The sequence below is a fragment of the Amia ocellicauda genome, chromosome 4, assembly GCF_036373705.1.
Source record: "Amia ocellicauda isolate fAmiCal2 chromosome 4, fAmiCal2.hap1, whole genome shotgun sequence".
Classification (NCBI taxonomy): Eukaryota; Metazoa; Chordata; class Actinopteri; order Amiiformes; family Amiidae; genus Amia; species Amia ocellicauda.
Window position 1 is genome coordinate 37045957 of NC_089853.1, and position 14393 is coordinate 37060349.

Below are 14393 nucleotides of genomic sequence, written 5' to 3' on the forward strand. Positions count from 1 at the left end.
CAGCTAATGATTTTTGATAGTATTGTATTATTGAATTTTGGTTTTTAATATGCACTATAGTACTTTCAGTACTGATTATTTTTGGTGTGGATATTATTTTACTTAAACAGTTTATTAGTTATTGCTGTTATTTCAATATACACAGTGAAGTATTTGTAGTGTATGTGAATGTTCAATAAATGTTCTGTGATGTGCACTCTTTAAATGTATGTGTCTCTTTTAGTTTTACCTAAACATTTTCTCTCTGCCATAAAGATGGACATCACTAAAATGTTTTTCAGCGAGGTGGGGGGCCCCACAATCAAATCTTGCCTACGGCCCCCAAAAGGCTAAGGCCAGCCCTGACATCTTCATCCACGTATCAAATGGTATTGCAGGTTCTCCCGGACATTGCAGGTAAGTCAGTGGTAAAGGAGCACTAGACACGGCCATCTCGTCGCCAATTTGTAGTGCAGTTAGAAAATAACTGAGGGCAGGAGCATGTTTAAGGTGACTTTATTGTTTTTCACTCGCATTCTCAACTCTGCACTTCGAACTTCGAACTTAACTTCTTGTTTCCAAGCCAATGCAGAAGCTGTGCCCACAGGCGAGAGTGTCTGGGTCCTTTAGCAGAGTCTCAGAAATGAGTTCCAGTTTTATTTCAGCCATGGTCAGAATCGGAGAAGGACACAGCTCCTGCAGCAAGAAACAAAACTGAAACGTAGCTCTAAAGTGACTCATCTGGTTTAAGGTGAAGGTTTGGATTGGAGCCAGTCAGTTTGAGAAGAAAAACAAACACAGCATACATACTTTCACAATAATTAAAAAAAAAAAAAAAGATTCTACAATCAAAATTACATGTTGGGATATGGCTGCAGTGCCAATCCTAGTTGAGTGAGTTTAGAACCCAGTAAAGAATTTAAGTCTTTGAAGCACAGAGAATTAATATATTTATTTAACATGCCCGGCCTGGAAGGCCCCCGACATGGAAGCTCCCAACCTCAGCGGAGTCTCTCCCAGCAACAAAATGTAACAACATTTATAAGGCAGAGTCCAGTCACTTCCCAAGAAGTGTAGCTTTGGAATGTTCATAGTCTGTCTTCCCGTGAGGAGGTGTAGGATCTAGAAACCAAATGGCTTCCTTTGATGTACTCCGAGAAGTCCGGTGCCACAGTCATCATTAACAGCTGTCAGTCAAGCATTATGATACGACATCTTCAGCCTATCTGGAAAAAGTTGTTTCTACAAACAGACACTAAGCAAACTGGCAACTGTGGGCTATTAATCTGTTGGGTGATCCTCTTATCATAATAAACAGAAGTCGAAGTGGAGAGAGGAATCTTTAGAGCAGGGGTGTCAAACCCAGCAGGCACGTGCGACGTGGATCAACAAGAATACAACTGCTATTCAATGTGGTTTTGGCAACAATTCATCAACGTCGAAATATACTTTACTTTCAGGTTGAATACACTTTGACAGTCAAAACAATCTAACAAACACAATATCCTCGCAAACAAATGTATTTCCCCAGTCAGTACTTCTTTCATGGGTGTATTTTGAGTGACATGGTAAAACATTTTGCAAAATTCCCCTTTAAAAATAAAACAAAGATTATATATATATATAAACAGCAGACATATATAATATATATATATACACTCACCTAAAGGATTATTAGGAACACCATACTAATACTGTGTTTAAACCCCTTTCGCCTTCAGAACTGCCTTAATTCTACGTGGCATTGATTCAACAAGGTGCTGAAAGCATTCTTTAGAAATGTTGGCCCATATTGATAGGATAGCATCTTTCAGTTGATGGAGATTCGTGGGATGCACATCCAGGGCACGAAGCTCCCGTTCCACCACATCCCAAAGATGCTCTATTGGGTTGAGATCTGGTGACTGTGGGGGCCAGTTTAGTACAGTGAACTCATTGTCATGTTCAAGAAACCAATTTGAAATGATTCGACCTTTGTGACATGGTGCATTATCCTGCTGGAAGTAGCCATCAGAGGATGGGTACATGGTGGTCATAAAGGGATGGACATGGTCAGAAACAATGCTCAGGTAGGCCGTGGCATTTAAACGATGCCCAATTGGCACTAAGGGGCCTAAAGTGTGCCAAGAAAACATCCCCCACACCATTACACCACCACCAGCAGCCTGCACAATGGTAACAAGGCATGATGGATCCATGTTCTCATTCTGTTTACGCCAAATTCTGACTCTACCATCTGAATGTCTCAACAGAAATCGAGACTCATCAGACCAGGCAACATTTTTCCAGTCTTCAACTGTCCAATTTTGGTGAGCTTGTGCAAATTGTAGCCTCTTTTTCCTATTTGTAGTGGAGATGAGTGGTACCCGGTGGGGTCTTCTGCTGTTGTAGCCCATCCGCCTCAAGCTTTGCTGCATAACTCGGTTGTAACGAGTGGTTATTTCAGTCAAAGTTGCTCTTCTATCAGCTTGAATCAGTCGGCCCATTCTCCTCTGACCTCTAGCATCAACAAGGCATTTTCGCCCACAGGACTGCCGCATACTGGATGTTTTTCCCTTTTCACACCATTCTTTGTAAACCCTAGAAATGGTTGTGCGTGAAAATCCCAGTAACTGAGCAGATTGTGAAATACTCAGACCGGCCCGTCTGGCACCAACAACCATGCCACGCTCAAAATTGCTTAAATCACCTTTCTTTCCCATTCAGACATTCAGTTTGGAGTTCAGGAGATTGTCTTGACCAGGACCACACCCCTAAATGCATTGAAGCAACTGCCATGTGATTGGTTGGTTAGATAATTGCATTAATGAGAAATTGAACAGGTGGTCCTAATAATCCTTTAGGTGAGTGTATATATATATATCCATAAATACACACGTGTATGTATGTATGTATGTATGTATGTATGTATGTGTGTGTATGTATATATATATATATATATATAATACTACTCTATGATAAACAGCTTAGCCGACGAATCAGAGAGTGCATCAGGTTTTTATTTTTTATTTTGTGGTTGTTTTTTTTTTACTTCAACTTTAATTGAACTGGAGACCTGTATAAAACAGGCTGTTGAAAGGGTCTTTGCTGCTTGAATGTTTAACTGCTATATACTGTAGAAATTGATGAAGGTATATAATTAGAATTTAAGCACATTCCTCTTAAGGAAAAATATTTCTGAGAATTCCTTAATTAACTAGTTTAACTAGCAAAATATTTCAATGCAGAATAACAAAATTGTACTATGTGTGCATTAATCAAATGTATTATCAAAATAGTGACTACAATTAAAATATACTATCAGTATTGAAAAATGTGCATCGTTTTTTTGTTTTTGTTTTTGTTTTTTTGTGGTTGTTGTTTTTTTTACTTCAACTTTAATTCAACTGGACACCTGTATAAAACATATTGGAAAAACTGTGGGTGTGTATACAAGTGCTCTCTAACCATAACTTGCATGGAACTAGTTTTAAAAAGATTGATAGCATTTTTAAAATCTGTTTTTCAGGTGGTTTAATATACACTCTACACAAATTCTACACAACAAATGTGTTAATAGTTCTATGACACATTTTGTATTATTTTCTACACAATATGTGCATTTGCTGATTAAATTGATGTTGAAGGAATGTTGACAATTCAACATTGATTCCATTTGCAAATCCAATCAATTTTCAATGTATTTTGAATGTTGAAACAACGTTGTTTCTAATGTATTTTGCCTGCTGGGAAACTTGTATTAGGTAGTGGGCCAGATTTGTTCAAATGAGACCTCATAGGTTCCGGATAATTGTTTGCTAAAATCAATTTGACTCTACACATGGATATTTAGGCTGCTTGCGGATTTATTATTTGAAATCATTCAAGAAGTCCTACAGATACCAATCAATGCATTGTTGGCACATGAAAATAACATACAGTGTATTATTACATAAAGCAATAGAGAGAACTGCAACAAATACATGTTGAAAAGAAAGCATTTTCCTATGCAACATTGACAAGAATACATTTCAAGTAGAAGAGAGAAGTGCAACAAATAGCCGATCATAGAAAGCATGTTTTCTATTCATGTTAACTATTAATAATTACATATTGTGTGTGAATATCTGTGTTATTAATTAATTATACATTTGAAAGAATGCAGGTTATAGTTATAAAACGCCAAATGTCTGTCCAGAATAGCTGTACCAATCAATCAGAAATTGCATGTTGGCACATGAAAACACCAAAATGTAAAATTAGAAAAAGTAGAAGAGAGAAGTGTAACAAAATTGCCTATTATAAGTCCCACGTAAAGCATTTCATACAACTATTAACAACAATAATTACATATTGTGTTTGAATATCTGAGTAATTCATTAAATATAAATTTGTCCAGAATAGCTGGTTCAGATACCGTGGTTAATGCAGCTGCCCTGTGATCAGTAGATTTTGAATCAGTGCACTATAGGGAGGCTGTGACATTTCCACTTGCTGGTTTGAGCTCAGATTGAGCTGATACAGTGATGACCAGCAAATAAACATGGATTGGAATCAGAGATTGAAGAGAGCTCGTTGTGGACATGTGTGTATATGAACATGACTGATTCAGGGTCATCAGTGGTACTGGCAATGACAGATCATTCGTGGGTTTGTGCCAGTGCTGTGAACACATCGCGAGTGAAACGCCAGGTCCAAATGGCACGAGTGCTTTTACTCCACTGATCAATACGCGATGATACTGCAGTAAAAAGTGCAATAGCGCAGCACATTGCACGCAAAATAATGATTCATGGACATTATCAGCGGAGGAGCATTTATTGCGATGTTATATTTTCGTGGAGTAAAAGTGTTACCTGGAGTGTTACCTACCTAATATGATATTAATCCCCCCTGTCACAGTTATCTTAAGAAATTAGCATATCAGCAAAGAATTAAGGATAGGATAGCAGACTGTGGTTGTGCAGATTGTGCAATATTCTGAAGGACAGAAAACTTGATCAACAGAATGCCAGGTAGGACACTTTGTAACTTCAGAGATAGAAAGTAAAAGAAAGGAAGAAAGGCTGATAATACTACATTTAACTCCCCCGTACAAGCATGGAAAATTACATAGACAATACACAGAGTATAGCTTAACACCTAAATAGTATTTGTAATAATACTTCTGGGTTCTTCACACATACTTATAACAATACCAGCATGCACATTATACAGTTTGTGACCTATATCTGTGACTGTATGATGTTAGTGAAATAGTTTGCATTACTGTTTGTTGGAAAGAATTCTTGGGACAGGAGTTTCATCAATCAGCTTAATTTGCATTCACACTGAGACCCTGTGTCTGGTTAGGACCGCAGATATATTACCCACCAGAAGGGACATATCGCTAGGATTGTCCTCTCCATTCTTATTAAAGTAAGCAGTAATGCAGAAGCAAATGGCAACCAATTAAAATGTTACACAGTTTTATATGGAGTGTCTGTCTGTGGAAATTCCACCTGATGTACTTCAACTTGTTCATGGCTTAAACTAGAAACTCGTATCTTGCCCCAGTATGAAGAAGCTGGTTGCTGCTCCAAGATCTTTTTCACCCTAACAGAGGTCATTAGGGGTCAAATGTGGCAGTTACAAATGCCTGCAAAGCAACCAACAATGGGACAGTGTACCTTTGCACATACATAGAAATTAATGCACAGAGATAAGCAATGGTCCCTTTAATAGAGTGCTCCTAATCTCAGCTCGTTACCTGTATAAAAGACACATGTCCACAGAAGCAATCAATCAATCAGATTCCAAACTCTCCACCATGGCCAAGACCAAAGAGCTGTCCAAGGATGTCAGGGACAAGATTGTAGACCTACACAAGGCTGGAATGGGCTACAAGACCATCGCCAAGCTGCTTGGTGAGAAGGTGACAACAGTTGGTGTGATTATTCGCAAATGGAAGAAACACAAATAACTGTCAGTCTCCCTCGGTCTGGGGCTCCATGCAAGATCTCACCTCGTGGAGTTTCAATGATCATGAGAACGGTGAGGAATCAGCCCAGAACTACACGGGAGGATCTTGTTAATGATCTCAAAGCAGCTGGGACCATAGTCACCAAGAAAACAATTGGTAACACACTACGCCGTGAAGGACTGAAATCCTGCAGCACCCGCAAGGTCCCCCTGCTTAAGAAAGCACATGTACAGGCCCGTCTGAAGTTTGCCAATGAACATCTGAATGATTCAGAGGAGAACTGGGTGAAAGTGTTGTGGTCAGATGAGACCAAAATCGAGCTCTTTGGCATCAACTCAACTCGCCGTGTTTGGAGGAGGAGGAATGACCCCAAGAAGACCATCCCCACTGTCAAACATGGAGGTGGAAACATTATGCTTTGGGGGTGTTTTTCTGCTAAGGGGACAGGACAACTGCACCGCATCAAAGGGACAATGGACAGGGCCATGTACCGTCAAATCTTGGGTGAGAACCTCCTTCCCTCAGCCAGGGCATTGAAAATGGGTTGTGGATGGGTATTCCAGCATGACAATGACCCAAAACACACAGCCAAGGCAACAAAGGAGTGGCTCAAGAAGAAGCACGTTAAGGTCCTGGAGTGGCCTAGCCAGTCTCCAGACCTTAATCCCATAGAAAATCTGTGGAGGGAGCTGAAGGTTCGAACTGGTGGCCAACTACAAGAAACGTCTGACCTCTGTGATTGCCAACAAGGGTTTTGCCACCAAGTACTAAGTCGAAGGGGTCAAATACTTATTTCCCTCATTAACATGCAAATCAATTTATAACTTTTTTGAAATGCGTTTTTCTGGATTTTTTTGTTGTTATTCTGTCTCTCACTGCTAAAATACACCTACCATTAAAATTATAGACGGATCATTTCTTTGTCAGTGGGCAGCAGGGGATCAAATATTTTTTTCCCTCACTGTATATATTAGGGCTGTCAATCAATTAAAATATTTAATCGTGATTAATCACATGATTGTCATGAGTTTACTCATGATTAATCGCAATTTAATCGCACATTTTTATCTGTTTTAAATGTACCTTAAATTATTACTTTTCAAGTTTTTAATACTCTAATCAACATGGGCATGGACAAATATTGATGCTTTATGCAAATCTATGTTATTATTAGTGAAACCATACTCAACATAGAGCATGAAGACTAGACATGTTTCAAAGGTCATAGATGTTTTTCAAAGAACCTGTTCATGTCTATTAGACACATGAAAAAAATAACAGAAATACCAGGTTCTCATTACTTCTCTTTCTTTGCACTGAGCAATTCACTTACACAGGCCTGTTTACATTTAGTTATTTAGCCACCCATTTAGTTATCGCTGTGGTGAGTCTATTGCTTGTGGACTTGTCCATCCGTCTCCACTGCAAATGATCTAGTGTGCTCTGCCTTTGGCGAGGGGGAGGACAGCTCTCTGCATCAGTATGCTTTGCCATCAAGTGATATTTTAAACTCGACGTGCTGCGGTGATAACTTAATTTACATCGACAATAAATGCAGACAACTTTTGTCTTGTCGACAGGACCATCAGACATCGTTTTGTATATGAATTTTCCGTTCAGAACAACTTTTCTTTCTCCATTTCTTTTTGCTGCTGCATCCTTTCCTGTATTATGGCTCGCTGTGGCTGCATCTCCATGTCTCCAACTACGGGCTAGGCTATGTGTCAAAATGTGCGCTGCATTCATCGCGCGTTAATAAAATTAGTGTCATTAAAATTAATTTGCGTTAATGCGTTATTAACGTGTTAATTTTGACAGCCCTAGTTTTTTGTATTATTATTGTGCATAACCAGGGGAGACTGGTACTATAACAAGATTATTCATCTATCCTCTATATATATTGTCCTCAAAAGTACCTTTACATTTGGATAGTGAGAAATAAGACAATAAGTTGCCGTTTGAAATCCTATGGTTCAACATCCACACAATCAGTAATGTATTTTACTTACAAGCTTTTTATATAGAGATTACGAAGCATACAACCCCAGTGGTAAAATACACGGTTAAGTGAATATGATGCCCACATTGGATGTATGTTTTTATTACATTTGAATGGTTGCCACAGCTGTTTACAAAGGCATGTTTTCTTTGTTCACAAATGTTATGCAGTACAGAGCAACTTATTTGTAATGTAAGTAATGACCTGTGCAGTCAAGTATCTCCATAATTGCCTTCCAAAACTATTTTCTAACACAAAGCCAGTCCAACTCAATAGATAATGGCGTCTCAGAATCTCTGAGAATCTCTGAATACATACTTTATAACTCAGTTCCACCCTGTATTGCAAAAAAGCTGAATGGTATACTTTGGGTCACATAAATGATTCTGCAGAGACATCTGCTGGGGGATTGAGAGAACCATAGGGACTGCTTCTGTTGCTGTGACTTTTCCCTTTCCAATGATCATATGAACTGTATTTTTACGCTTTGTTTTGCACTTATGTTGTAAGTCGCCCTGGATAATGGCATCTGCCAAGAAATAAAAATAATAATAAAAATAATAATAATAATCATGTAAGATTTTGATTTTCTTGCCTGCTCTGAGTTGCTAAAACAATTATTTTACAAGTATTTTATTGTAACTAAATATTTTATATTTGTATTACTATTATTATTATTATTATTATTATTATTATTATTATTATTATTATTATTATTATAAGCTGAAGACATGATGGAAGCAGGATTAAAACACAGCTGTATAAGATTGGTTCCACTCTGGATTTTTACATTATTATTTTTAAATGTGTCTGAGCAACAGTGATGATAAAGACACAGGAGAACGTGCAATTTCGCACAAACCTTTATTGTATTTTAATACAATATTTGTATTTGTTCTGACAGGTTTTGCAAGAAAGATAACTGTTGGTATCTAATTAAATTGGACCTGCTAATCCATTAAGAAGTGTTTGCCTTGTTAGCCTTTAAACTCCTTCCTCTCTACAATGTGTGCTGATTTAAATTCTCTACGCCTCTTTGACTTTCACAAGGTAATTATACTTCAACTCACCAGAAGAGACTCTCTAGCTTGTTTCAGCTCCTTCACGTCTTTCTGTCTGTCCTCAATTTGGAGCTGCATGTCTGCCTTCATCTGCCCCATCTGCTTCTATATACCACAAAAAAACAAATGCTTGGTACATTGGATCTCGGACAGAATTCACAGCAAACAAATTCAGTCTTTTACTGTATATATATATATATATATATAGACTGGCTCCACAGTTGCTGTACCATTCCAAGACTGGGGGGCCTCCCCGAGAGAGGAGGTCCGCTGCCGTGTTGGCTAGGCCTGTGAGGTGAACTGCTCTGATGGAGTGGAACTGTGGCTGCGCCCACAGAAGCAGACGGCACACTAGACAGTACAGTATGCACGACCAGAGACCTCCTTGCCTGTTGATATAGGCGACCACCGCTGTGTTGTCCGTCCGAATCAGCACATATCTGTCCCGCAGGACTGGCAGGAAATGAGACAGTCCAAGGAGTACTGCTTGTAACTCCAGGACGTTGATATGGAGGGCCCGTGCTGGCTCCATCCACTCCACGTCCATCCCAGACTGCTCCCCAACCCTGCTTGGGGGCGTCTGTCTTCATAACTGCTCGGTGGTAGACTGGCCCCAGGGGCACACCGAGGGTCAAATTGTGAGGGCTTCGCCACCAACTGAGCAAGTTTCAGATCCACTGAAATGAACCAGTCGCCGGGCCTGACGGCCTGGGACATGGTTCGCAGGTTGAGCGTGCTGAAACGCAACACCCTGACTGAGGTGGTGGTTCAGGCGTCTCCAATCCAAGATGGGGCGGAAACCGCCACTTTCCTTGGGAACTAGGCAGTCCAGTTGTCTTTGCGTCATGAAGCATCACATTGACCTCTCTGATAAGGGGTGGGGCCTGTGATGCAGTGACTGGGTCTGGGGCCTCAGCCAGCTGGGCCAGGTAAAGGGCCAGCAGGCTTTTGGTGTTACGCAGGCGAGCTGCTTGGGCTCCAGCCTCCTAGGCCCTCCGGAGCAGGGTCGCCGCCACATGACATTGCCCATCAGGACAGGCCAAGTCAAGTGACTCTGCGGAAAGCGGGGTTAAGGAGACCAGCGCAGCAAAGGTGGAGTTCACCCTGGGTTCTGGCATAGGCCTCCACCGCCTGAGCCTGGGCGGGGGCCATTGCCAGATGGTACCAGGTGGCTCTCAGGTCATCCAGGAGGTCCGGTAGCAGTGGGAGGGCCTGTGTGAGCTGCTGCAGCCGGTGCTCCCTCTCGAACCTGTATCATGGGGGCGGGGGGGGTCAGAGGGCCAGGGGATCTGCAAGCAGTCCACGGCCCTCTGGATCACCGCCCAAAACTCACGGTCCTGACTTACAGGAACAGGGGAAGTGTTGTTGCAGTGTAGTGGGGGGGGACGATGCCAGTTCCCCCTCCATGAGCTCTGCCTCTGACTTCAAACCCATGTGCCGGCTGAGTAATACGCGATCCTCCTCCCAGATTACCTGTCTGATGTCCTTGTCCATAGACAGGGCAGAGAGGCTCCCCTCAGAATCCTGTGGTACATGGGCTGGCAGTGGAGACTCGAGATGTGGGGAGGGTCAGGGTCTGGGCTGCTGTTTGCGCTGCCTGTGCAGTCAGAAGGGCGCAGATGTGGTCCATCCTGATATTCAGGGCAAGGATGGCCTCATCTCTGCCTCTGTCTGTGAAGCCGGTTCTCCGTCACCGATGGCATGGCATGGAGGATACTAACGATGACTCAGAAGAGGGGGAGGGAGCATGTGGGTGTCGCTCCGACGAGGCCCCCCTGTCACTCGCCGGAGTGGGGGATCTTCGGGCGCAGTGGCGAGTGTGGCGGCGCCCGGTGGAATGGCGGATCTCCGGGCGTGCCGTAGCGGATCCGGAAGTCGCAGACAAATTCCACCCGCTGTCAGTGCCCAGACAGACGGGGCATAAGACTTCCCCACTCCAGGCGGGCAAGGTGCCCTGGCCACAAGCAGCACAGTGGCGGGGGTGAGAGGAACTCATTGTCGAGCGCCGAGCGCACATAGGCACGCACAGGGAAACATGCAGCAGAGGCGCTGGTCAGTGTTTGCACTGGGGGCTCACAACAACTGGAACGCCTCTGCAACAAGTGGAGCTCCTAGCGGGCCCGCCACTGTAAGTGCGTCTCTGCCCGGCAATGTTTATATACACGGGGGCGCTGCAACACCAACCACACACAACCTTGCTGTTGTCGGACTGAACACTGTGTATACCAAGCACCAGGTGCTTGATACAAGCACCACGTAGGTCTGTAGACTTAACCACACCGTGTGTGCCGGGGTTTCCGGGGACACCGGGTGACGCGGAGTCCGGGGTCTGAGGGGGCCGAGGGTAGTAGACCACCAGCCGTAGCGGGATCTAAAACCGAGGCCTGCATGCACGGACCGGGAGAGCTAGCAGTGCTCGTTCTCAGCGAACTGAGAGAGCAAGATCTCCTACAGCCACAGTTGCAGGCTGTAGTGTGGGCGCAAGCCAGCGGAGGAGCATCACACACGGGCGAGATCTCTTAAAACACACCGAGGCTTAGGCCGGGCAGGCCTCGGATTTTACTGCTGTTGCTAGCGCTCCTGCTGTGGAGGAAAAGGTCCTGTGGACAAAATACCAACACAGCAAGCAGTCGGAATATATATAGCAATATGTAAACACGACTACTATTTTTAAAAGGCTCTTCTTGTGAATGAAACTGAAACCAAAAGCGTAGTCAGACCTCCGGTGCGCGGACGGGACAGAATCAGGATTAGCTATCAATAATAACTAAACACACACACGACAGAGACGATGTGTAGCGAAAACGGTGGTGAACAACATTATGAATTGAGCCAGCCAGCCAAAATACGCAGTTTGAATGTTTATTACAAACACAGACACAGAGAGCTTACGTTCTCGAGTCCAGTGAAATGGCAAAAGAGGACGAACCCGTGTTGACGTCACGTTTTAAAGAACAGGAAGTGGGAAGGGACCTGTTCTGAGTGATGCGCGCAGGGGCCAATGGCAGCTTTGATAGAGTGACGTTTTGATCGGGTTTGGCCACCTTTGGCAGCAATTACAGCTGTGAGTCTTGGGTGTAGAGGTTCCCCAGGTCAAGAGATGGTTCCTACAACGGGACTTTCCTCTTCTCCTCTGCGAATTAGACTGTTTTAGTGCACCACTTCTAATATAACTAGATGCCTTACTCTTTAATAATAATTCAGATACTTAGCTAACACCCTTGTACCCAACTGGAGTTCATACGTTGCTCAAGGGTACAACAGCATTGCCCCACCCAGGATTTGAACCCCCAGAGCCCTAACCACTACTCCACACTGTTGCCTATGTCTTAATAGGGCTTACATTTTGGCTCTGTACACCACCACAATGGATTTGAAAGGAAACAATCAATATGTGCTTTAAGTGTAGACTTTCATCTTTAATTTGAGCATAGTTACATCCAAATTGGGTGAACGGTGTAGGAATTACACCTCTTTGTATTTGGTCCCCCCAATTTTAGGGGCTCAAATGTATTTAGACAAACCACAAACCATTTAAGGGACCACATATACAAATTAGTGAAATTCCTACACTGTTCACCCAATTTGGATGTAACTACCCTCAAATTAAAGATGAAAGTCTACACTTAAAGCACATCTTGATGTTTCCTTTCAAATCCATAGAGGTGGCATACAGAGCCAAAATTATGACAATTGTGTCACTGTCCAAATATTTATGGACCTAACTGTATATACAGTATTCTAGGTTAAAAATTACAGAGTTTCTGCAGAGCTTCACATTCCCCCTCTCCTACCTGGTCTTAAAACCATGTATAGCCAAGTTAGGCCCTCCCCTCATAGTCAGGTGATATATTATCTTGCTGTACTACTGAATCTGCAATATAGGCATCTTATAAAATAAGTATAAAAGGATTAATGAACTGAACATGTTTTCACACTGTCTGCCTTTATAAGCTTTCTGCTATGGTTGTTGCTTCTATGGATCTTCTCAGAACCATGGACAACACAGGATGTTGTTGACAGAATGCATATTTTAATTAAAACTATGTTTAGCTCTCAACTCTGGAATGTCACACAAAGCTGTGGTAATATATTGATATGCTGTGTGTGTGACATGTTTAATGAACTTGACAAAGGTGTCATAACCATTAGGATTATTTATTTAGCCCCGAACGTGAAAACAGGCTATTTTCTAATACTAAATTATATTGTAAGATAATTAAATTAAATTTTAAAAAAGGTCTTATCAAGGAAATCTTGAGAGTGATCAAGAGCCCAGAAGCAATGAAAACCCACAGGCAGTGGGTCTTGGGAAACACTTGTCTGTTTACATGTTACCACTAGATGGTGCCTTAAAGCTGTGGTAAAAGACCTCAGATTCAAATTCAAAAACTGCCATGAGAAATCAAATGATTGTTTTAATCTTTCTGTGGAGCATGTCTTATAGGATGGGGATTTTGTGGATGTGATGTGATGTGTCACATACACCCTCACCCTCACACAGACACACACTCACACACACTATGAAATACAATTGTTCTGCATCACATCAACTTAACATCACCTTATTTTTAACCGAATCAAGCTTCCTAAATAACTATGCCAAATACTAGTGGAAGTATTAGAGGTGCACAGAAGAAATGTTCTGCCATTAGTCCATTGTTGGAATTTAGAAAACAAATGATTGGAAAGAACATCAAAATTAAGAGTTTTTAATAAACCTGCAAAATAATATTATGGGATGCATTACTAGACTTTAATAATACTATCTTGGTTTACAATTCCAATGTATTTTTCCAGTTTTAACTAGATTTTTTTACATCTATTGTAGCTGCCTTTTATCGACAGAAAACTGTAGCTCTTTGAATGCTGCAGCCCTAATGACCAACTTTCCATTTAAGGATAGATGGTGATTTCTAATGGGATAAAGAACACATACAAGTGTTGGAAGAAAATGGGCAGTTCATATTCGCAGAGACACTGAAACTGCCGCTTCAGCCAAAGACACTGAATGAGGAAACTTGCCAATTCAATCTATTTAGACTATATATATGCCATACATAAAAGCCATATTTTAACAGCACAAGTTTAATGCAGATTAAATTGATTAAATTGAAAATGCACCTTAATGGTTAGTAATAAAGAAGCAAAACTGGGTGAATAAAAGTTATATAAATGTTTCTTAATAATATAGTTTTTTCTTTCTTTTGTTCTTGAAGATGAGTGATGTTCACATCACATCACACATTACTTGGAAGAGAAAGTCCTGTTGAGAAACAATACAATTGTAGAGGGTTTAACAGATTTGGAATTGTTTTGTTGTTTGTGATCCAGTCTAGGAATGAAAGGGGTCAAAAGTTATTCAAAAACACTGAGTTTCTTCGATGTTTCCACAGCAGCACTGGAATCTATT

General features: G+C 41.7%; 1 long non-coding RNA gene across 1 annotated transcript; it reads right to left on the reverse strand.

The window, feature by feature from the left end:
* Positions 1–479: 479 nt before the first annotated feature.
* Positions 480–11919, reverse strand: LOC136748345 (uncharacterized). Its single transcript, XR_010816581.1, has 3 exons — positions 11873–11919; positions 8990–9085; positions 480–675 (listed from the first exon to the last, which is right to left on the reverse strand). It is a non-coding gene; the product is annotated as an uncharacterized LOC136748345 (long non-coding RNA).
* Positions 11920–14393: the final 2474 nt, after the last annotated feature.